We start from the raw sequence: 23387 nt of genomic DNA, 5'->3' as shown, positions 1-23387 counted from the left end.
TGTGCTGGCAGCAGGGAGAGAGAGAGGGTAGGGGGAGGGAGAGAGAGAGGCTGGACCTGGTATGAGCTTTTGAAAGCTCTCCCCAGTGACAAACCTCCTATTCCAACAAGGCCACCTCTCTTAATCCTTCCCAAACAGCTCCACTAACTGAAAATCAAGCATTCAAATGTATGAGCCTATGGGGTCCATTCTCATTCATAACACTGCATCTGCTATGTGACATAAAATGAGGTCACCTGAAAAGACAAACGTAAATGCTTTAAGAACAGTGGCCTTTTCTTGCCTTGCTCATGCTCTTCTCTCTACTGATAACAGCTTCCCCTGATTTTCCTTGGCACCTTTCTGTGAATCAGGCTTGATGGTCTCATATCTGATGTCTGGGGGAAATTCAGGACTGGTTAATTCATTTCTTCCATCTCTTGGTCACAGCTATTATTGGTCTAGGGATATCTATATGATTCAGACTGTTCAGTAATTCTCAATACTGAGATTTTTGCGGGAATATTTGTTAGCAAGATAATTTCCCTCCCAGGATATAGTTGTCAAGCTGATGGGAATTCAAGCCTAAACTGTGGCATTTTGCTACTATAATGTGAGTCTATTCAGCATGATGACAGCTTAGAAGGAAGCAATGTAGAGATCAAGACCACATGGTACCCTCATGCTTCCTGAGAGGGTGACAATTCTTTTCCTGTCATTAGGTTTCAGTAGAAATTATCTGGGTTATCTTTCAGCACAAGGTAACAGTACTTCCAAATGTGAAATCAAAGTATCATCATTTGAAACAGAAGATGGTAATCCCATCTTTTGTCTAGGTAGCATTTCTATGAGTTGGTGGACAGGGAAGAAAAAGCACAGACAAAGTGGATGCTCTGGTTCAGTCTGCACTGGTCAGAAACATACCTTTCTGTGCATAGGGATGGGGAGCACAGTTTGACATCTGCTTTTTCTCTGCTGTACTGAAGCAAGTACTCAACTGGGGGCTTCCTGAGGCCACAGTCATAGGCAAGATGGTTCAGATTCTGATGACCAAGTCCATGTTGATGGAGAAATGGCTGTTCTCATATTTTCTTGGAACACAGCAGGCCTTTGTTATAAGGTGACCAAAAGGAGGCCATGAACTATCTGGAACACTTGGGAATCAGGAAAGATGCATGCTCTCATGAGAACTGAGATGACAGGTCTATAAAAGGAACTCATGAAAAGTAGCATTTAGCCATAAGGTCAGAAGGAGCGTGTAAAGATCCCAGCTCTCCTCAAACATGGTGACTACCTAGGGGAGATAGCATCACAGATGACTTACTTCTTTGTGGCTGCTGTTAGCATTCATAAGATGCAATAGTCTACCTCTTTCCCTTCCAGGTTATGAACAAATTGAGATGTACATATGAGTATACATGTACATATGCTACCTTTATTATTTGTGATGTTGGATTAGAAGATATGTTTGATCCAAGGCTGAGTATTTATAACCCAGATATAGCAGCATAGCAAGCCAGTAGTAGGTCTTCTCAGTTAACCAAGAAAATGGTACAAATGTCCTGGAAGGAATGGAGGATATTCTAAAGAAGTGTAGCCCCCTCCTTTATCTCTTCCCTCTCCTCCTCCCTCTCCTTACTTCCTTCACATCCTCTCTTCCTTGCTTTTCTTCTCCTTTCTCCCCATCTCTCCTCACCTCTCATTGTAGTGTGACCCCACCCTGGCTGTAGCCATCAAGAACACAACCTTCTCCCACTGCTCAGACCAGAGATCAGTGACTGATTCCTGAATTTGTTATTTTGGTGGGACCTCAACACTTCTCTTTGATCGTTCTTCAACTTTTTTCTCTTTGACCCATTTTTTTGTTTCTAATAAATGTGACCCAATTTTATTTTGGAAGCTATGTCTCACTCATTCTTAGTTCAGGAGGAATTTCACACCCTGGTATATCTAGATAGAGCATCTCCTTACTACTGTGATAGAACCAGGACCCTGGGAAGTTAGGTAAGAATCAGCAGCAGAACTTTTATGATGGGGGATGTCCTTCTGTTTATGTATTGCTTTTACTGGTTGATAAGTAAAGCTGTTTTGGCCAATGATTTAGCATAGTAAAGCCGGGCAGGAAATCTGAACAGAGATATATAGAGAGAATAGGCAGAGTCAGAGAGATACCATGCAGTTGCCGAAGGAGAACACCAGAGGCATATCAGCAAGCCACAGCCTTGTGGCAATACAAAGATTAATAGAAATGGGTTAACTTAAAATGTAAGAACTAGCTAGAAATATGCCTGAGTCATTGGCCAAAGAGTGTTGTAATCAATATAATTTCTGTGAGATTATTCAGGTCTGGGAGGCCAGGAAATGAACAAATGAGCAGCAAATGAGCAGTCACCATTTACATAATGATGCCCAACATTTGGTAACGTACATCCACACAAAGCCTAAGGAAACAAAAAAAAAAAAGAAAGAAAGAAAAAGAAAAGAAATAAAAGGGCTTCTAGACCCACAAAAATGCGATTCAATTGGAGCTTCTTGGTAGCCAATTTTTTCCCCCCAGATAGGCTCTGTTTGCTGGTGGCAAGCCGAGAGGCAGCTCCTTTAAAGAAGGCTTCCTGACTCAGAATTAGCAGCAAAAACTGCATGGCTTCTTTAATAGACAGCTTCCTGGTTCATGCTGGCAGCATGAGTGACTCTGGATCTTTTGGGAGTCCTGCACTTAAATGGGGTTTGTGAGCAGAATGCTACTAGTTCCTTAATGGTGACATAGACCCACTGCATATGTAGAGCTGAGGCTATGAGCATGGCTAACAGAGGCAGTGAGCATATCTCTGCCATGTTGTTTGGGGCAGAGCCAACAGACAGAGCCATGGAGTTAGTCCTAGTTACATGCGCTTAACATTTTTTTAAAAAAAAGACACTCCTGGTCAGAAAAAGATTACAGATACACAATAAAGACAGATTGAGACCAAAAAAAGAGACCTCTAAATGGGTTCAGACAAAAAAGAAGACCTCTAAATGGGTTCAGTGTTGGGACAAATGTATGTGGGCTTAAGAGAGAAGAAAGAGCACAATCATAGATTAAAGACAATAAAATAAATATTAAAAAATAGTAGAAGAAAAAAGATAAGCCATATAAAGATGGAATACATACACAGAGAGTCTAGATTATATTATTGTGTTTCCTTTGAATTTTTTGACTGCAGAGAACCATTTGATTCTGGGGGCTGCTAAATTAAATCAATATAAAGGTATTTGATGTCCAAGTTTGGGTCTAAGGATATGTTGCTTTGGAAAAGAAGTTCTGCTTTGGATTCCACCAAAGATGAAAATCTGTTGATTCCTTCCAGGCTAATGTGATTTGAACAAGACTCCCAAAAGTTTTCTATAAATGCTAAAAATATTTTGCCCAACAAACAGCAGGAAGCAGTTTGGAGAAAACTAGGCCCAAATTCCCAAAGTGATTGTTTATAAATATTTGTTTTCATTTAAAAGGGGATATAATATAGAGATGAATACTTTGCATTGGTATGGATCTTAGTCTCTTGATACAAGTTTAAGATTGATTTTGTTACACTGTGTATATGTACTTCTGCTCTTGTTTAAGGTATTGTGTTTGTGCAGCTCATCTAAAAATTTAATGTCTAGTTAAGAAATGCAGATAGTCATCTATAATAGCCAAACTATAGTCATGTTCATTAGGTTTTCTGGATGTACAGAGATATATTTCAGGTGGATGGGTATTATTCAATTTTTTCAAAGACCTACAGACTATGAAATTTAAAATGTTTTAAGAATTTATATATTTTTTTTCTTGACAGTGAACTACTTCTACTTCTGGGAACACCAATTAATTCAGAGAGGTTGATGGGCAATAAAGAAACTTACTATGGAATTTGCCTGCAGTGTGACAAGGCTGGCCATTTGGGCAAGAAATTATTCTTGCCTGGACTACTTGATGGTATGCTGTATGAACTGAACATGCAGACACACAGAAAAATGACTGCTAAACTTTCCAAAAGATAGGATGTTCCTTCAGGGTTCCTGCTTCACAGAAGAAACTGCAGCACACAGAAGATAGCAACTGATGCTTCAAATTTCCAATTTCCTGAAAAGGTCTGCTGGATACTATGGACCTGTAGGCTGAAGATGGTTGCCCCAACATTACAGAAAAACATTTGGGTGACTCTCCAGGCAGAGAAATGTCTCTGTTAATTCTAAAGTTTTGGAAGTTGCTTACAATGTACTTCCTGTTTATTTAAGTAATATTATATCCTTCATGGGTCTTTGATATAATTGAAGATAGTTATAGTTTTCCTTAGTTATGATAAAAGATAAATTAGATATGAAACTTTAGGTTTATAAATAAATATTGTAACTGTAATTCTTGCTTAGTACTTGTTTTGTTATATGTAATTTTATTATGTTAAAGTTAAAACTTCCTTTTTAATTAAATAAAAAAGGAGAGAAGATGTGGGATATCCTTCTGTATATGTGTTGCTTTTATTGATTGATAAGTAAAGCTGTTTTGGCCAATGGATTAGCAGGGTAGAACCATACAGGAAATTCAAACAGAGATATAAAGAGAGAGTAGGTGGAATCATGGAAATGCCATGTAACTGCCAAAGGAAAAAAATGCCAGAGGTTTACTGGTTAGCAACAGTCTCATGGTGATACAAAGATTCATAGAAATGGGTTAATTTAAAATGTAAGAGCTAAGTAGAAATATGCCTGAGTCATTGGCCAAACAGTGTTGCAATTAATATAGCTTCTGTGTGATTATTTGAGTCTGGGCAGCTGGGAAATGAATGTGCAGTCTCCATTTATAGTTTTCTTAAGACAGATGCTGGAAAAAAAATCTTTCCAGGCACTGGTGGCACACGCCTTTAATTCCAGTATTTGGGAGGCAGAGACAGGTGGATCCCTATGAGTTCAAGGCCAGCCTAGCCTACAAAGAGAGCTCCAGGACAGGCTCCAAAGTTACACAGAGAAAATCTGTCTTAAAAAACAAAAAACAAACAAAAAAATCTCAATTCTGGTTCCTGAGTTTGTAGTAAAATTTAACTGGTGCTAATAGTGATGGCCCTCTTCCCCCTTGCCAGAAGTTTCCTTGGTTGACCTTCACGCTTGTCAACATAGGACAGAGCTAGATTGAGAAGAAAGGTTACTCAGAGGAAAGCACAATAGAAGGAAACAGAAAGCTGCTACCTGGCAACAGTAACTAAGCTGTTAAGACTTAGAATAGCTACGGGAATGTTTTGAAGCATTCTTTCAGTTAAATTCTCAAGAGGTAGGGTACTTTCAGCCAAAGTCTTTCTACCCATAAACATAGAGTTCATGTGCCTTTGAGATCAAATATATAGGTCAAAGTTTTACAGTACCCTAGATAAACCATACTAATTATAGCCACTGTCATCTTACACTAAAAATGTATCAAAGACTAAAGAAGTTTCCCTGTCTTGGAGTTTACATTATCCAGAGGAGATGGGCAATAGAACCAGGGGAATAAGTTATGGTAGTCGAAGAAGAACAAATGCACCAGGGATAGAGAGTTATGGCCACTATTCAGAAGAGTCTAATGGGAAGGCCTCACTTTGAGCAGAAGTTAATCAGACTTCTGACTGGTGCTGAGAATGAGCTATGGTGCTCTTCAGCAGAAAAGAACTGTAACCTGAGGGGACAGCAGATGTAAAACCCTACTCAAGGACACACCTCACACTTAAGGTGCAGAAACAGGGAGCTTAGAAGGGCTCCTTCCATGCCAAATGCCACTTATCTTAGTTATGGTTTCTATTGCTGTGAAGAGACACCATGACCAGAACAACTCCTATAAATGAAAACATTGAATTGTGGTGGTGGTGACTCACTTGCAGTCCAGAGGTTTAGTTTATTATCATCATGGTGGGACATAGCAGCGTACAGGCAGTCATGGTGCTGGAGTTGAGAGCCCTACATCTTGATAGGTAGGCAACAGGAAGTGTACTGAGCCACTGGATATAGCTTGAGCATAAATGAGACCTCAAAGCTCGCCTCCACAGTGATACACTTGCTCCAACAAGGCTATAATTACTCCAATAAAGCCACACCTCCTATTAGTGGCATGCCCCATGAGCTTATGGAGACCAATTATATTCAAAGTACTATACCACTACAAATCAGACATGTTCTCATAATTGGCCTGTCCCTTCATACCATGTTTTCTTGTTTGAGCCATGGAACTAATGACCTTAACTACTTATAAAGTGATTAGAAATTTGGGGGACCTTGGACCTAACTTCCAACTTTAAGTAAGAGCATTTGAAGAAATTTGAGCAAACTAGAGACACTTTCTGTATTAGTTACTAATACAACATTTTCTACAATTGTGACAAAGCAATATGACTCAAGGAACTCATAATAGGGAGTGTTTATTTGGACTTACGGTTCCAGAGGTATGAGTCCATCACCATTACATCCAGGAATACAGACATGACTGAGACAGAACATCTCAAACAGCAAACAGGAAGCAGAGAGAACAAGCCTTGAAAAGTATGAGTCTAAACTGTCAAAGTCCATATCCAGTGACATATTTCTTCCAACAAGATCACACCTCCTAAACTTTGCTCAAACAGTACAATCAAGTGGGACCAAGTATTCAAATGTCCAAGACTATGGGGGTACATAGCATTCAAACCACCACAGTTTCTGTTTCTCATCACTCAGGCTACTCTGGTCTGTTTTCTGTATCTCTTGCTCGAAAGGTATACAACTTTCTGGTGAAGGAACATCTCAGTTATGTCAGGATGTCAGAAACAGCCTAAAAATATTAGTTCCTGTAGTGTAGAGAATGACCCCATAGGTTCACATATTTGAATACATGGTCCCCAGTCAATGAGACTGGTTGAGAAGAATAGAGGTGTGGTCTTGTTGTAGGCAGTGTATCACTAGGGATGGGCTTTGAGGTTTTACAATGTCCGTGCCATTTATGCTATTTAGCCTTTTTTTTCCTAACTCACAGTTGTTGTCTCAGTGTGAAAGCTCTCAGCTACTACTCCAGCACCATGCCTGCCTACCTCCCTGCTGCCATGCCCCCTGCCATGATGGTCATGGACTCACCCGTTGAAACTATAAGCCCTCAAAAAACTTTCTTCTTTAAGTTGCCTTGGTCCTGGTATCTTAGCACAGCAATAGAAAAGTAACTAAGACAGCCTTCCCTCTAGCTTCTGTTTTCCAAGGCCATTTATAGGTATATAGTTTTGACTTTCTTACTCCTGGGCTACCCTCACAACCCTGAATCCATAGTAATTTGAGCAGCTATACCTATTTGCACACACATTTTACAGACAAGAAAATTCAGACTCTGAGATTGTCAAGTTTCAGGTCTAGATGAAAGCAATTCTTTAACAGGGGGCAAGTTTTTGGCTCTCACATTTGTTCTTTGAGTGTCTTAATTCCCCCAGAAGTAGACCTTCAAGCAGCCTTAGACTGCTACTTGGTTACCACTTCTATGTCATTACATGATTACATGGGGTGTTCTCGGTGTGCCTTAGTTCCCTATGTTCCCTTGATCAGTGTCTACCCATTTCCTACTTCTAAACACTCCATTTCAATAAAGAACCGCTTATGGATCTGAAGGCCCCCTACCAGGCACTGAGAGACAGCCTTGTGTGCATTGCTTTGTGGTATAATGAACACAGCCAGAAAGGCAGAGTCAGGCTTTCCCATTTATAGATAAAGGGCATTGCATTTTAGAGAAGTGTAGAAATGTGTCTGAACCGGAAGAGCTCGTGGACTGCAGTCAGGTGCCAGCCCCAGGGGTTCAACCTCTCATCAGCACATATTCACCTCCTAAATTGCTCTCCATGGTGTTCTTTCTCTGCCTCAGGCCCTCCACTACCGTGCAAGGATGTACTTGCCTGTGTCAGCAAACTGGCTATTATGATCACCCATCTTGTGGCACAGTAGTAAAATTTAGAGCCAGATGATGCTGGATTCAAGACAGTGCCATTGTGAAATGTATTCAGGAACTTGAGTGTGACCTACAGTTTGCACCAAGGTTGATTTATATTTAAGTTGTGTCTGCCTGATTGGCAACAAAGGTATTTGTGATTTTTAAACACATCACTATACATTATTCCATAGCATGGTATAAAAATACCATCAAGTGCATTTTCAGAATGGTAATACATTTTATAATGGTGGAACTTTGATGGTGTAATTGAGGCTGAACTGAAATAATATGGTTCAAGGGAGGGATTCGAGAAAGATATTCAGAAAGAGAATTTTCTGTGCAGCTGAGCAGTGATGGTTTTAATATTCAACAAGTAAAATGCAGCCTTCTGCAATGGTACTTGGCATATCTGTAAAATGCAGAAAAGATCTCTCTGTGCTTCTGGGGCCTTTCTTCTATGGCTAATTGACCATTTGCTCATCCTGACCTTGGAGATCATTTGTGTAAATGCAATTGAAAAACTACATTTAGATATGACTCTAGAAAGCTTTTCATAATGGCCATTTAAAGAAATCAAAGCGATTTTATTAATTCTCAATTTCATAAACTCAGCCAAATGGAGAGCAAAATTCAGAGACCTTACCAGAATGGAGGAGCCAGCAAAGCCTCTCTTTACAGCTCCTTTCTCCCCTGATTAACCGTTCCCTCACCTGCAGCGTCCCACTCAGCTTCCTCTTTACACTTCTCAAAACCGTTTCCTGTTCAATGCTTCTTGCCTACCAGGAGCCGTTTTAGTATATCCCTCGGTCTGTGCTGGTTACTGGCTCTTTTTCTGCGTAGAATTTTTAAGTTGAAGGGATGCACTTTTATTCAGGGTCAAAAATAACAAAACGAAAAGCAATTATACCGCCTCAGAACAAGGGTAAAAATGACTGAGATAAGACTCCACCATTTACTATTTCAGCTTCTGTATGGAAATTTTTCCCAACCAGGGATTTCCCCCTTAAAAACTGAATTTAGTACTATATGGGGAGAGAATCACAAGAACCAAGGAATGAAGACGGGAGGGAAAGTAAACAATGTCATTTATACAAATGCGCAGGTCACTGCTACAGGCAGCTCAGGCTCCTTCCTGCAGTGGGCCTCTGACTGCTGTTGTGGGACTTGCTTTCTAGTTATGTTTACTGAGAGGTCGGGGGTCTGGAGTACTTATCTTTCATCTCCCATTCATTGTCAGCTAAAAGTGCTCCTTGAAGTGGTAACTCCCTGGACCTTTGCTTCTGATGTGCTGGAGAAGAGAGTCTTAAGTTGGGAAGTCAGGAGTGCCTGTGACGAGTACCATTGACAGGTGGGTGAGGAGCTTATGTGCATGGGGAGAAGCTACAGTCTGCTTAAGCCTTGTTACAAAAGCATCTTTTCCCCCAGTGAGATTCCAATGATGAGAAGTTTCACATGTGTGTATATTTTAAGGTTTTAATGTTATGTGTGTAAAGTGTTTACTTGCATGTGTGGTATCGACACCATGTTCATGCCGTACTGTGGAGGCTACAGGAGGGTATCAGACCACTTACAACTGGCTTTATAGATTCTATTGTGAGCTACTACTAGGCTGCTAGGAACCCAACTGAGTTTTTCCCAAGAGCAGGAATTACTCCTAACCACTAAGCCATAACTCCACCCCCAAGTTGACCTACCTAAAAGAATAGTTCAAACTATAAATGTTTTCCCATGGAGATGCCAGTTCTACTGAGTCTTAGCACCTCCAAGAACTCAGTTCTTCCTTAGCCCCTCTTATTTTTATACACTTAGGCCTCCTTGCTATCCCAGCTTTCATACCAGATAGAACAGCATCTACAGTGTAGCGAGTATTGAGCAGATAGTTGTTTCTACAGATTTTACTGTTATTATCAATGGCAATGTGTTCTCCCATTTATCTGGGTTTCTCACTCCTCCAACCGTGGGTTGATAGTAGAGCTAGAAGAACATGCAATGGCTGGGAAGAAAGGAGTAAGACCTGGAAGGAAACCTGGCACCTATGGAAGAATAGTTCACCCAGACTTTGGATCACTCAGAACAATTCACGATGGCAGGAGCATGAAGGGGCTGATCACATCATGAGCCCCAACCATGAAGCAGATGGACAATAACTGGAGATGGGTATAACCTTTAAGGCTGGGCTTTGGAGGCCAGCAATTAGACCCCTTCTCCTAAAGGTTCTACACCTTCTAAAACGGTGCCACTAGCTAGAAACCCAGTGTTCAAAGCAAGAGTCTGTGAAGAATATTTCAGAGTCAAACTATAACAATGCTTAAAACTAACATCGTGACAAGCCATTTTTCTATTCTCTCTGGAAGTGAATGCAGCTGAGATCAAAGATAAAAATCACAATGGCTGTCACAGTCATAGGCCTGGGAAGAGCAAAGGCTGGGCTGAGTCAGCAATGGTGCTGAGGGTGCAAATCCCCAAATCATAACACTTTATAAAGACTGACATATCCAACGCTGACCTTGATGAGAATAACGTCTGAAACGAGCTGAAGTTTGTGCCGTCCATATCCACTCTTGAGTATGAGGCTTTGCTTTTCCATCACAAAGTGCACAGATCTCTGCAGAGCCTGCAGGAATGGGCATGGTGACCAATCCTCACCTGTTGTGTTCTGTGTCCTTGTTGCCTTTCTCTTTTCATAGTCACAGGTGGGAGACGCTTGGGGTTGCTTGGGTTTCTACTGTGGGTACCTACAGGAGTCACTCACTGGCATGACAGAAGCTCCTGAAGCCAACTCTCAGGGACTCTATGACTTTGAAGGTCCTGTATATCAATGTCACAGAGACAGCTGAAGAAGCTGGGGCACGAGGATGCAAAACAAAAGTAGGATACAGGGCCAAGGCGCAAGGCAGGTGCTCTGTCAAAGACCCAGAGATTCGCTCTGGCATCCTGGAAACAAGTAGATGACTGGAATTGTAAAGAATTTGCATGGAAATGAGACTGGTGGTGCCAGTCTGGCAGAACCTGACCTGAGCAGTGGGAGGAGGGAGACTACTACCCTTGATACTAAGAGTAGTGTGTGTGTGTGTGTGTGTGTGTGTGTGTGTGTGTGCGCGCGCGTGCATGCTTGGACGAAAGAGCTGTTGATTGCCCCATGGAAGAAGGACAATATGGACTGAATCTGACCGATAGCATAAGGGAAATCTTAAAGTCACCAGATGGTGCTTCTGACTTGCTTTGACTTTGAATTTGAATTTGCCCACTGACTTTAGAAGCCTTGTGACAGAAGCCAAGGACTGCAGACCAAATGTCCAAACAACTGGCAGCCAGTCTCTGCTTCTCCACCTAATATACCTTCTGTGACTCCTACGCCGGTGCTAACCAGTCCCCTGACTATCTTCAAGGCTCACTTCCTACACATCAGGCCCTCAGGGAGCTGCGAGCTTTAGACAATTCTTCACGAGATCGACAAGCATCCTGCATCCTGGCTGACTTTGCTCTCTGGAAAGATCTGGTTCTGTTTCAACAAAAAGGCTTAATTCAATATCTGTGTTCTGTGAGGCTAGGCTAAAGAAGAATACTATTGTCTTCCTTAATTCAGACTCCCTGATTTGAACCACAAAACCACTCTCTCAGAGCTTACTTAAGTTCTGCTTCTGTGGCAGCCAAATTCTCAGATGGAGAACAGACTGCCCATACCTGAGTCTTCTCTAGTCAGTCAGCAAGAATATGATCTCTGTGGGGATCTCTTAATTGCTTCCACTGGCTGCAGTAACAATCTCCTGGTTGCAGTAAAGCCCTGGATTCTGCTTTCCTCTGTGCAGCTGAAGCTTGCGTATGTAGAACAGTCATTTGCACTTTAATAGAGAGCAACAGCAGCCTAAGTGTTGAGAGTGGGTTGAAAGGTTTTGTCCGGGAAGAAATAAATCTTTCCAAAGCTCCATTTCTGAAGTGGGGAAGAATATCAGGGTGGAAAGATTTATGTGTCTACTCACAAGCCAATTTAGTGAGTCCTTGCTTTCCTTAGAACCTTCTTTTAAAAATATTTACTTAATGTTTTCATTTGTGAATATGTGTGAGCCTGTGTGAATTTATATATACCACATGCAATTGAATGCCCAGAGGGCAAAAGAAACAGAAGCTACAGGTGGTTGTGAGTGCTGGGAATTGGACCCAGGTCCTCTTCAGGGGCAATAAATATTCTTAACAGTTGAGTCAACTCTCTAGCTCCCTGAGATACTTCTAATTGCTGTCAGAATCAATTTTAAAAGCTGGAGTATCCACCTTTGAGCAAATTACATACAGTATGCCCACAGAGCCCCTGAGCTGTGATCACAAGGGCTCTTGGACCTCCATATCTGCTTCTCTTCTGTTTCTTCGCTCCCCGAAAGCCCACACTCAAGTTAGAAGAAGGTGGGGGAAGGCAGTCTCCGTCTATGAGTATCTAAAAGAATTTCTAATAATTGAAAGAGAGGGTAAATCTTTCTTCTCAAACACTAAGTTTTAAAAATAACAAGAATATTAGAACTAAGCTCAGTAAATAACAACCAAGAATCGGAAAAGAATTTTAGAACAAAAAAGTTCTTCATAAAGACCATGAGCTAGAGTTTAAAATTAGGTACCTAACAATGCTTATATAAAATGATGCTTAATGAACTAAGCAACGTTTCAGTACATATAAGCATACCTATGGAAGAGACAGGGTAATGAAATAAAATCATGAGTATGTGATGATTTGGGGCGACTGTTGTCAGCATACCAAGCATACCCAAATAAAGACAGGGCTTACTAGATACAAGTATTCTGAGATATTGAAGATGGAGAACTGACAACAGAAGAGGCAGAAAGTCTACGAAGAACATAACTGAGAGAAAACACAGCAGTTGGAGCTTGGCAGTGCTGGGCCAAAACGTTCAAAGATTCTAAAGAACTCCAGTGGATGTGACTCTGGTCCCTGGATTCATCTTCTTGGACTGATTTCAGAGTCAGAAGCACTTCAGTCCACTCTCTGTTCCATCCCCTGCTCTGTTGCTTAATGTGTTTTCCCTTTTCTCGTAAGGTCATATATTAAACATAAAAAACAAACAAAAATACGTGTTTATAGTCGTTGAAGCTGAGCAGCAGTCCTCTATCTCATTCTATTTATTTTGGCATATTTAGACTTCTCTATGATAAAACACACGTATAAGACAACTTAACACAAGGTATCTGTATATTCTGAGGGGCCTTTTCATTCTGAGGGATTCTTACATGCTGAGGGCCTTTGGCACATATTCCGTAAAGGCCTGTCTGCTGGTGAACGTTTGTTGGTGGGGAAACAACTTGAACTCAATTTTATATCCAGAACTTCCTCTTAATGGAAAGTGCTTCCTGTTCCTTGGTTTGCTTTCCCTATAAATAACATCTTGAAACCGTTTTACCACCATTGTTAAAATTCCTGCTGTGGGGAAGATGTCAATATCTACTCCCTCCTCTTAAGGTCCCAAGGACAAACTAAAGTGTGATTCTTTTCTTTTGAGAACTGTTAAGTTTAATCCCTGGTTAATGAATATCCACTGCCACTGATGTAATAAGTCAATCAAACAGAACTAATAAATCCAGGTTTATTCTGAGCAAAGCATTCCTGGGTGGCCCCAAGGGATGCTGAGGAGACCACAAGGGGAACCCATGAAGTGAGGGCTTTTAATGCCTTCAGGGTGGAACTGCCAATGGTAGGCTTTCTTGGGGGTGGAATCTGGACTGAGGCAACTGCAGGGGAGGGTGTTTGGGTGAGGTTCCCATCTGAAATTCCAGACTCTTTGGGTATATGGATGCCAGGGGCTACAGTGAAGCTTCCACCCAAACATTCCAAACTCTTTGGGTATAGAGGCACCAGTTCAAGTCTGGTTACTTTCACTAATAAGGGACAATGTGAGGAGAGGGACTCAGAAGTTGGTGGGCTTACATTTAGCAGGAAATATGAGTGGAGAAGCGTCTAGTTAACTACCATCCTGGAGACCTCAGCCATCTGTTCCTTGAAGGAGATGAGAAGGCAGGTTGCTAGCAGAAAAAATAGATTGCTATTATTGGGCTTGTGAACAGGTTTAGCCATAGGAAGGGTGATAACTGCCAGAATGAAAGAACCAGAGAAGTGCCCTGGTTGTCCAGGAAAGGCAAGGGTGAATGAGCAAGACATGAGAGCAGATATGTCCTTTAAGACCAGATTTCATTTGCTGGGTAGATTCCCATTTGAGCCTGGAGAGGTGGTACCAATGGTGAAGTCCCAGGAGCTGGTGCAGATGCTGGTGTTATCTGTAGGGCCCTCTGTAAGTTGGTCTTTGCCTAGGCTAAAGGAGTGAACCTGCAAAATATGCTAAAAAAAGATGGGTGGGATCAAGCAGACTCTGGAGATACAGATCGGATTTCTTGATGCAGCAGCAGAACTTCTCTTAGGAACCCCTTAAATTACATCTGAAACTGGTTAATCCTGTACCATGAAGCCTATGAAAGAGGCACACCTGTCTGTATTTTTAGCAGGAAATTTAACTAATGAAGTAATGAGCTTCTAGTACCCTAGTCATCAAATGCCATCAGACAGATCTGAGCAGGATAAGCAAATGAGCAGAAGCGAGACAGCTTGTCCAGCTACCCAGGCAATCCTAAGTCTCTCCATGATCTTTGGCAAACATACATCTCAGAAACAGTACTTGCCTTTAGCTGCTAAGTCCAGGAGGCCCGACAGATTTTTCTGTGGGGATAAATTTTGGTCTACATGTCTTGGCAGAATGAGATGATCAATCCTCCAATGTATTGTTGTCCAGTCCAGGCAGGGTCCAGGCAGCTGATGAGGTGAAAGGTAGCTTTTTCTCTGTGTGGCTGAATTAGTCACATTCAAAGCAAGCCTCTAGGAGGAAGTTCTTCTGTGGCCATGCATCTTCTTGGAAGAGCCACAGGATGCTGTAGGAGCTGGAAAGTCTCTCTCTCATTAGATGCTCTTTTGTTAAATGTCATACTCTCAGATCTATAAAGGCACTTAAGAATCAGGGTATCTTTACCTACTAGGTATATCTAAATTAGACATATGAGTTAAATTTGGGCATATAGTTTTTCCAGTCAGTTATAGCTTACCAATGTTAGTAGAGGCTTTAAGAAAATTAGAAGGAATATTTTATTCTCTAGTTTTTAGCTGTGGTCATAAGACCTAGAGTATAATCCTAATCTGTAGAAGGCATAACCAAGTTTTAATAAGAATCAAATGAGGTTTAGGGTTACTTATAGAGAAATGGGTGAAAGATTATGGGTGGGAGAATGAATGACTATCAAGCAGCAGCCACATTGAAAGGTCTGTTCTCAGTATGGATGATGACAACCCACTGGCTGTGGAGACAGAGCCCCTTCTCTAGAACTTCTTCACCTACATTACCTTAAACTTTTCCTTTTTTATTAATTTTATTCAGCTGCACATTTTTCTCTGTTCCTCTCCCTTCCTCTCCCCTCCCCTACAACCCTCTCCCATGGTCCCCATGGTCCCAATTTACTCAGGAGATCTTGTCCCTTTCTACTTCCCATGTAGATTAGATCCATGTATGTCTCTCTTAGGGTCCTCATTGTTGTCTAGGTTCTCTGGGATTGTGAATTGTAGGCTGGTTTTCCTTGCTTTATGTCTGAAAGACACTTATGAGTGAGTACATATGATATTTGTCTTTCTGGGTCTGGGTCACCTCACTCAATATGATGTTTTCTAGATCCATACATTTGCCTGCAAATTTCAAGATGTCATTATTATTTTTTTCTGCTGTGTAGTACTGCATTGTGTAAATGTACCACATTTTCCTTATCCATTCTTCAGTAGAGGGGCATTTAGGTTGTTTCCAGGTTCTGACTATGACAAACAATGCTGCTATTAAAGGGTCTAGAAATAAGAATGAAGATATAGAAATAGAAATATAGACACCAAAGATTAAAATGTAGAAATTTATATAGAAAAAAGACATATAAGCTGGGCGGTGGTGGCGCACGCCTTTAATCCCAGCACTTGGGAGGCAGAGGCAGGCGGATCTCTGTGAGTTTGAGACTAGCCTGGTCTACAAGAGGTAGTTCCAGGACAGGCTCCAAAACCACAGAGAAACCCTGTCTCGAAAAACCAAAAAAAAAAAAGACATATAAAGTTGTAAACCTAAGCAAACTACCAATAGCTTTCTCGGCAGATCAAGGATCAATCATTTACACTAAGCTATTTTCTCAGCCACTTAAGAAGGTTCTATCTGCTTAGATCATTTCATTTTACAACTAGCTGTTCTATTTACAAGGCCGGAGCTTCACTCTGCAAACTGAGAGTAGTTTCCAGGCCATCCTTGATCAGCAACGCATATGAGCTGAGTTAACCTTTAGGAGACAGAGATGCGTGACCTCTGAGTTAGGCATTGTCCCTGCTATGGGAAACTGGCAGCATCAAAGGGAGAGCATAGGCCTGCAGTAAACACTATCTGGAAATACCAAAGAAGACAATAGATTAACTACAAACATTAGTTTAACTGAAAAATGAAGACTGTAAAGTAAGGCAATCTATATCTGAGTTTTACCTCTGGATTGTAAAAATTCCTTGATTCAGACCTAATGCTTACTACTCCTCACTATAAGAAGGGGTCTTCAAGGAACCATTTTTGCCACAGTGTCAGAAACTCAAACTCTGTCTGCAGTCTCAGCTAGCAGATAAGCATCTGTGTCCTATGGTGGTTTTTTTATTTTATTTTTTTTTTTTTTTATTTTTACGTTTGTTTCTGGTTTTCCTGGATACTGGTTTCTGGAATAAAGTTTGCTTCTGATTATTAGACTTTGGTGGTCTGTCCCCATCTTTGTGTGACCTCCCCCACCCCCGGTACCCAACACTATGAACATGTCCTTGTGGTACAATTGAGCATCCTTTGGATATATATACCCAAAAGTGGTATTGCTGGCTCTGGAGGAAGGTTTTGTTCTAATTTTCTGAGGAATTGCCATACTGATATCCAAAGGGGCTATATCAATTTGCACTTGCACCAGCAAAGGAGGAGTGTTCCCTTGACCTCAGAACCTCTCCAGCATAAGTTGTCATCAGTGTTTTGATCTTGGCCATTCTTACAGGTGTAGGATGGAATCTCAGAGTTGTTTTGATTTGCATTTCTCTGATGACTAAGGATGTTGAACATTTCCTTGAGTGTCTTTTATCCATTTTAGATTCCCCTGTTGAGAGTTCTCTGTTTAGGTCTAAACCCCATTTTTTATTGGATTATTTGTTCTTTTGATGAAAAATTTCTTAAGATAGAGCAACAAAGAGCATTTGTTGACTTGTATATATGTAGTATGTATGTATGTGTGCAGTGCCCAAGGAGGACATTGTTAGGAATATTTCATAATGTGAACTCTCTGCCTACGCAAATATCCCATTTTTTCTGATTGAAATGTATCTTGACACTCCACAGCACAAGGCTACAGTTCCAGTATCTAACTTAAGATACAAACCAAAGGCAGACACAGCGGAGACTGGTGCAGACGCGGCGGACGCAGGATGGTCCAAGCATGAAACAGTGAAGCCCACACTGAGAGCAGATCGCCCCACTACAATTAAATCAAGTAGTTTTTGGGGGGCTGGCCTAAAGAGTGGTAGGCCTTTTATTGGCGAGGTCCCCTGGTGAATGGGGAGCCTGGTCCTGTCCCTGAAGATCCTCCTGAGTGGGGAGAGTGTTCTTGGCCTGTGGCGGGACCCAGGAAATGGAGCGGGAGCATTCCCTGACCCCCTTGACTCCCTGGTCAGTCTGAGAGGGCTGCTCCCCTATGCTGGGGCTGCTCCTCCTCTGCTACGACCTCTTTCTCCCTGGCCCATCCCAGCTTGCACCCAGGGGCCTCCTTCCTTCTCCCTCCCTTCCACGAGACCGCAGGATCACCCAGTTCAGGCTGTTTGGGCACTGGGTCGGGTGCTCGGGGCAGAGGGCAGCAGGAGTTTCTCTGTTTTGGTGGCTGGCCAGCAGAGTGGTAGGCCTTTCATTAGCTAGGTCACTGGCAAATGGGGAGCCTGATCCTGTTCCTGAAGACCCTTCTGAGTGGTGAGAGGGATCTTGGCTCACGGCAGGAGCCAGGAAACGGAGCAAGGGCATTTTGTAAGCGGGGCCTCTGGCCAGCAGGCAAACCTGATCCTGTTTTAAAAGACCCATTAGATAGCATCGATAGGAGGAGATGGGCAGGTGCCAAGGCAAGAATTCACCCAACAATCTGAAAAACAACATGAAAACACCAGAACCCAATGATCTTACAACAGAGGACTTGAACACCCTAACACAGAGGAAGTGGAAAAATTTGACTTTATGAAAGCAGTAGAGTCCCTTAAACAACATGTAAAAAAATGCCCTTATAGAAATGGATGAGAAGTATAACAAAAAGTTTGAAGAAATGAGTAAATACGTAAATGATACCCTGGGAAACCAAGAAAAAACAATCAAACAGGTAATGGAAACAGTTCAAGAATTGAAAACTGAAATGGAAGCAAGGAAGAAAACACAAACTGAGGACCAGATGGATATGGAAAACCTAGGTCAAGGAGCAGAGACTACAGAAACAAGCATAATCAATAGAATACAAGAGATAGAAGAAAGAATCTCAGATTCTGAGGACACCATAGAGAAAATAAACGCACTGATCAAAGAAAACAGCAAAGCCAACAAACTCTCATCACAAAACATTCAGGAAATATGGGACACAATAAAAAGACCAAACCTAAGAATAATAGGGATAGAAGGAGAAGAGTCACAGCTCAAAGGCCCAGAAAATATCTTTAACAAAATTATGGAAGAAAACTTTCCCAACATAAAGAAAGATATTCCTTTGAATATTCAAGAAGCATACAGAACACCAAATAGACTGGATCAAAAAAAAAATCCCCTTGCCATATAATAATCAAACCACAAAATATACAGATTAAAGAAAGAATTAAGAGCTGCAAAGGAAAAAGGGCAAGTAACTTATAAAGGTAAACCGATCAGACTTACACCTGACTTCTCTATGGAAACCATGAAAGCCAGAAGGTCCTGGATAGAGGTACTGCAGAAACTAAGAGACCATGAATGCAAGCCCAAACTACTATACCCAGCCAAGCTATCCTTCACTATCAATGGAGGAAACAAGTCATTCCAGGATAAGAAAAAAATTTAAACAATACGTAGCCACAAATCCAGCCTTACAGAAAGTAATAGAAGGAAAATCACAACCCAAGGAATTCAACATTGCCAACACTGATTACAATAACTCAGGCATCTAGCGACCCTTCACCAGCACAACTCAAAGAAGGGAGACACACAAACTCTACCACAAAGCAATAAGAATAACAGGAGTAAACAACCACTGGTTATTAATATCACTTAATATTAATGGACTCAATTCACCTATAAAAAGGCACAGGCGAAGAGACTGGATACGAAAACAGGATCCAACATTCTGCTGTTTACAAGAAACACATCTCAATCACAAAGACAGGCATCTACTCAGAGTAAAGGGTTGGGAATAGGTTTTTCAAGCAAATGGTCCTAAGAAAAAAGCAGGTGTGGCCATAATAATTTCTAACAAAACTGACTTCAAACTAAAATCAATCAGAAGAGATCAAGATGGAAACTTTATACTCATAACAGGAATAATTCATCAGGATGAAGTCTCAATCCTGAATATCTATGCCCCTAATATAAAAGCACCCACTTATGTAAAAGAAATATTACTAGAACTCAAGGCAGACATCAAACCACACACACTAGTAGTAGGAGACTTCAACACACCTCTCTCACCAATGGACAGGTCAATCAGACAGAAACCTAATAGAGAATTAAGAGAATTATTGGAGGTAATGAAGCAAATGAACTTAACAGACATCTATAGAACACTCCACCCAAATAGGAAAGAATATAGCTTCTTCTCTGCAGCTCATGAAACCTTCTCGAAAATTGACCACATACTCAGTAACAAAGGAAACCTCCACAGATACAAAAAAATATCAGTGTCCACCTGTGTCTTATCAGATCACCACGGATTAAAGTTAGAAGGCAAAAACAGTGCTACCCCCAGAAAGCCGACAAACTCAATGAAACTGAACAGTCAACTACTGAACCACACCTGGGTCAAGAAAGAAATTAAGAAAGAAATTAAGGTCTTCCTTGAATTTAATGAAAATAAAGAGACAACATACTCAAACCTATGGGACACAATGAAAGCAGTGCTAAGAGGAAAGTTCATAGCACTAAGTGCCCACTTAAAGAAAAAGGAGAACTTAAAACACACCTGAAGCTCTAGAAAAAAAAAGAAGCAGACACGTCCAGGAGGAGTAGAAGACTGGAAATAATCAAACTGAGGGCGGAAATCAACAAAATAGAAACACAGAAAACAGTCCAAAGAATCTATGGAACAAAAAGTTGGTTCTTGGAGAAAATCAACAAGATCGACAAACCCCTATCCAAACTAATTAAACGACAGAGAGAGAACACGCAAATAAATAAGATCAGAATTGAAAAGGGGGACATAACCACAGACACAGAGGAAATTCAGAGAATCATTAGATCTTACTACAAAAGCCTGTATGGAACAAAACTGGAAAATGCAAAAGAAATGGACATTTTTTTTTTTAGATAAGTACCATACACCAAAGTTAAACAAAGACCAGGTGAATGATCTAAAAAGACCTGTTGGTCGCGAAGAATTAGAAACTGTTATCAAAAATCTCCCTTCCAAAAAAAGCCCAGGACTAGATGGATTCAAAGCAGAATTCTACCAGAATTCCAAGAAGAGCTAATACCTATATTCCTTAATGTATTTCACAATATAGAAACAGAAGAGTCATTTCCAAATTCCTTTTGTGAAGCTACAGTTACCCTGATACCAAAACCACACAAAGACCCAACCAAGAAAGAGAATTACAGGCCTATCTCACTCATGAACATCGACACAAAAATTCTCAATAAAATACTGGCAAACCGAATCCAAGAACACATTAGAAAAATTATCAATTATGATCAAGTAGGCTTCATCCCAGAGATACAGGGCTGGTTCAACATACGCAAATCTATCAATGAAATCCACCATATAAATAAACTGAAAGAAAAAACCATATGATCATTCCATTAGATGCTGAAAAGCATTCAACAAAATTCAACATCCCTTTATGATAAAGGTCTTGGAGAGATTAGGGATACAAGGGTCATACCCAAATATAATAAAAGCTATTTACAGCAAGCTGACAGCTAACATTAAATTAAATGGAGAAAAACTCAAAGCCATATCCCACTAAAATCAGGAACACAACAAGGATGTCCACTCTCTCCATACCTCTTCAATATAGTGCTTGAAGTTCTAGCAATAGCAATAAGACAACATAAGGGGATCAAGGGGTTCATATTGGAAAGGAAGAAGTTAAGCTTTCGTTATTTGCAGATGATATGATAGTATACATAAGTGACCCCAAAAACTCTACCAAAGAACTCCTACAGCTGATAAACACCTTTAGTAATGTGGCAGGATACAAGATCAACTCCAAAAAATCAGTTACCATCCTATACACTAAGGATAAGGAAGGAGAGAGGGAAATCAGAGAAGCATCACCTTTCACGATAGCCACAAATAGCATAAAATATCTTGGGGTAACTCTGACCAAGGAAGTGAAAGATCTATTTGACAAGAACTTTAAGTCTTAGAAGAAAGAAATTGAAGAGGACACCAGAAAATGGAAGGATCTCCCTTGCTCTTGGATTGGGAGGATCAACATAGTAAAAATGGCAATTCTACCAAAAGCAATCTATAGCTTCAATGCAATCCCCATCAAAATCCCATCAAAATTCTTCAGAGACCTGGAGAAGACAATAATCAACTTTATATGGAAAAACAAAACATCCAGGATAGCCAAAACAATCTTATACAATAAAGGATCATCTGGAGGCATTACCATCTTTGACTTCAAACTCTATTACAGAGCTACAGTATTGAAAATAGTTTGTTATTGGCATAAAAAGAGAGAAGTTGACCAATGGAATCAAATAGAAGACCCGGACTTTAACCCACAAACCTATGAACACCTGATTTTCAATAAAAGAGCTAAAAGTATACAATGGAAAAAAGAGAGCATCTTCAACAAATTGTGCTGGCAAAACTGGATGTCAATCTGTAGAAGAATGAAAATAGATCCATATCTATGACCATGCACAAAACTCAAGTCCAAATGGATTAAAGACCTCAATATCAGTCCGAACACACTGAACCTGATAGAAGAGAAAGTGGGAAGTACTCTACAACACATGGGCACAGGAGACCACTTCCTACGTATAACCCCAGCAGCACAGACATTAAGGGCATCATTAAATAAATGGGACCTCCTGAGACTGAGAAGCTTCTGTAAAGCAAAGGACACTGTCACTAAGACAAAAAGGCAACCCACTGACTGGGAGAAGATCTTCACCAACCCCGCAACTGACAAAGGTCTGATCTCCAAAATATATAAAGAACTCAAGAAACTAGACTGTAAGAAACTAATCAACCCAATTATAAAATGGGGCACTGAGCTGAACAGAGAATTCTCAACAGAAGAAGTTCAAACAGCCAAAAGACACTTAAGGTCATGCTCAACTTCCTTAGTGATCAGGGAAATGCAAATCAAGACAACTTTGAGATACCATCTTACACCTGTCAGAATGGCTAAAATCAAAACCACCAATGATAGCCTTTGCTGGAGAGGTTGTGGAGTAAGGGGTACACTCATCCATTGCTGGTGGGAATGCAAACTTGTGCAACCACTTTGGAAAACAGTGTGGCAGTTTCTCAGGAAATTCAGGATCAACCTACCCCTGGACCCAGCAATACCACTCTTGGGAATATACCCAAGAGATGCCCTATCATACAACAAAAGTATATGCTCAACTGTGTTCATAGCAACATTGTTTGTAATAGCCAGAACCTGGAAACAACCTAGATGCCCTTCAATGGAAGAATGGATGAAGAAAGTATGGAATATATGCATATTAGAGTACTACTCAGCAGTAAAAAACAATGACTTCTTGAATTTTGCATGCAAATGGACGGAAATAAAAAACACTATCCTGAGTGAGGTAAGCCAGACCCAAAAAGAGGAACGTGGGATGTACTCACTCATATTTGGTTTCTAGCCATAAATAAAGGACACTGAGCCTATAATTCGTGATCCTAGAGAAACTAAATAAGAAGATGAACCCAAAGAAAAACATATAGTCATCCTCCTGGATATTAACCTTCATCAGGCGATGAAAGGAGACAGAGACCCACATTGGAGCACCGGACTGAAATCCCAAGGTCCAAATCAGGAGCAGAAGGAGAGAGAGCACAAGCAAGGAACTCGGGACCGCGAGGGGTGTACCCACACTCGGAGACAATGGGGATGTTCTATTGGGAATTCACCAAGGCCTACTGGACTGGGTCTGAAAAAGCATGGGATAAAACCGGACTTGCTGAACATAGCGGACAATGAGGACTGCTGAGAAGT

This window comes from Chionomys nivalis, chromosome 2, assembly GCF_950005125.1.
Source record: "Chionomys nivalis chromosome 2, mChiNiv1.1, whole genome shotgun sequence".
In the NCBI taxonomy this organism is placed as follows: Eukaryota; Metazoa; Chordata; class Mammalia; order Rodentia; family Cricetidae; genus Chionomys; species Chionomys nivalis.
This window is presented reverse-complemented; position numbering follows the sequence as displayed.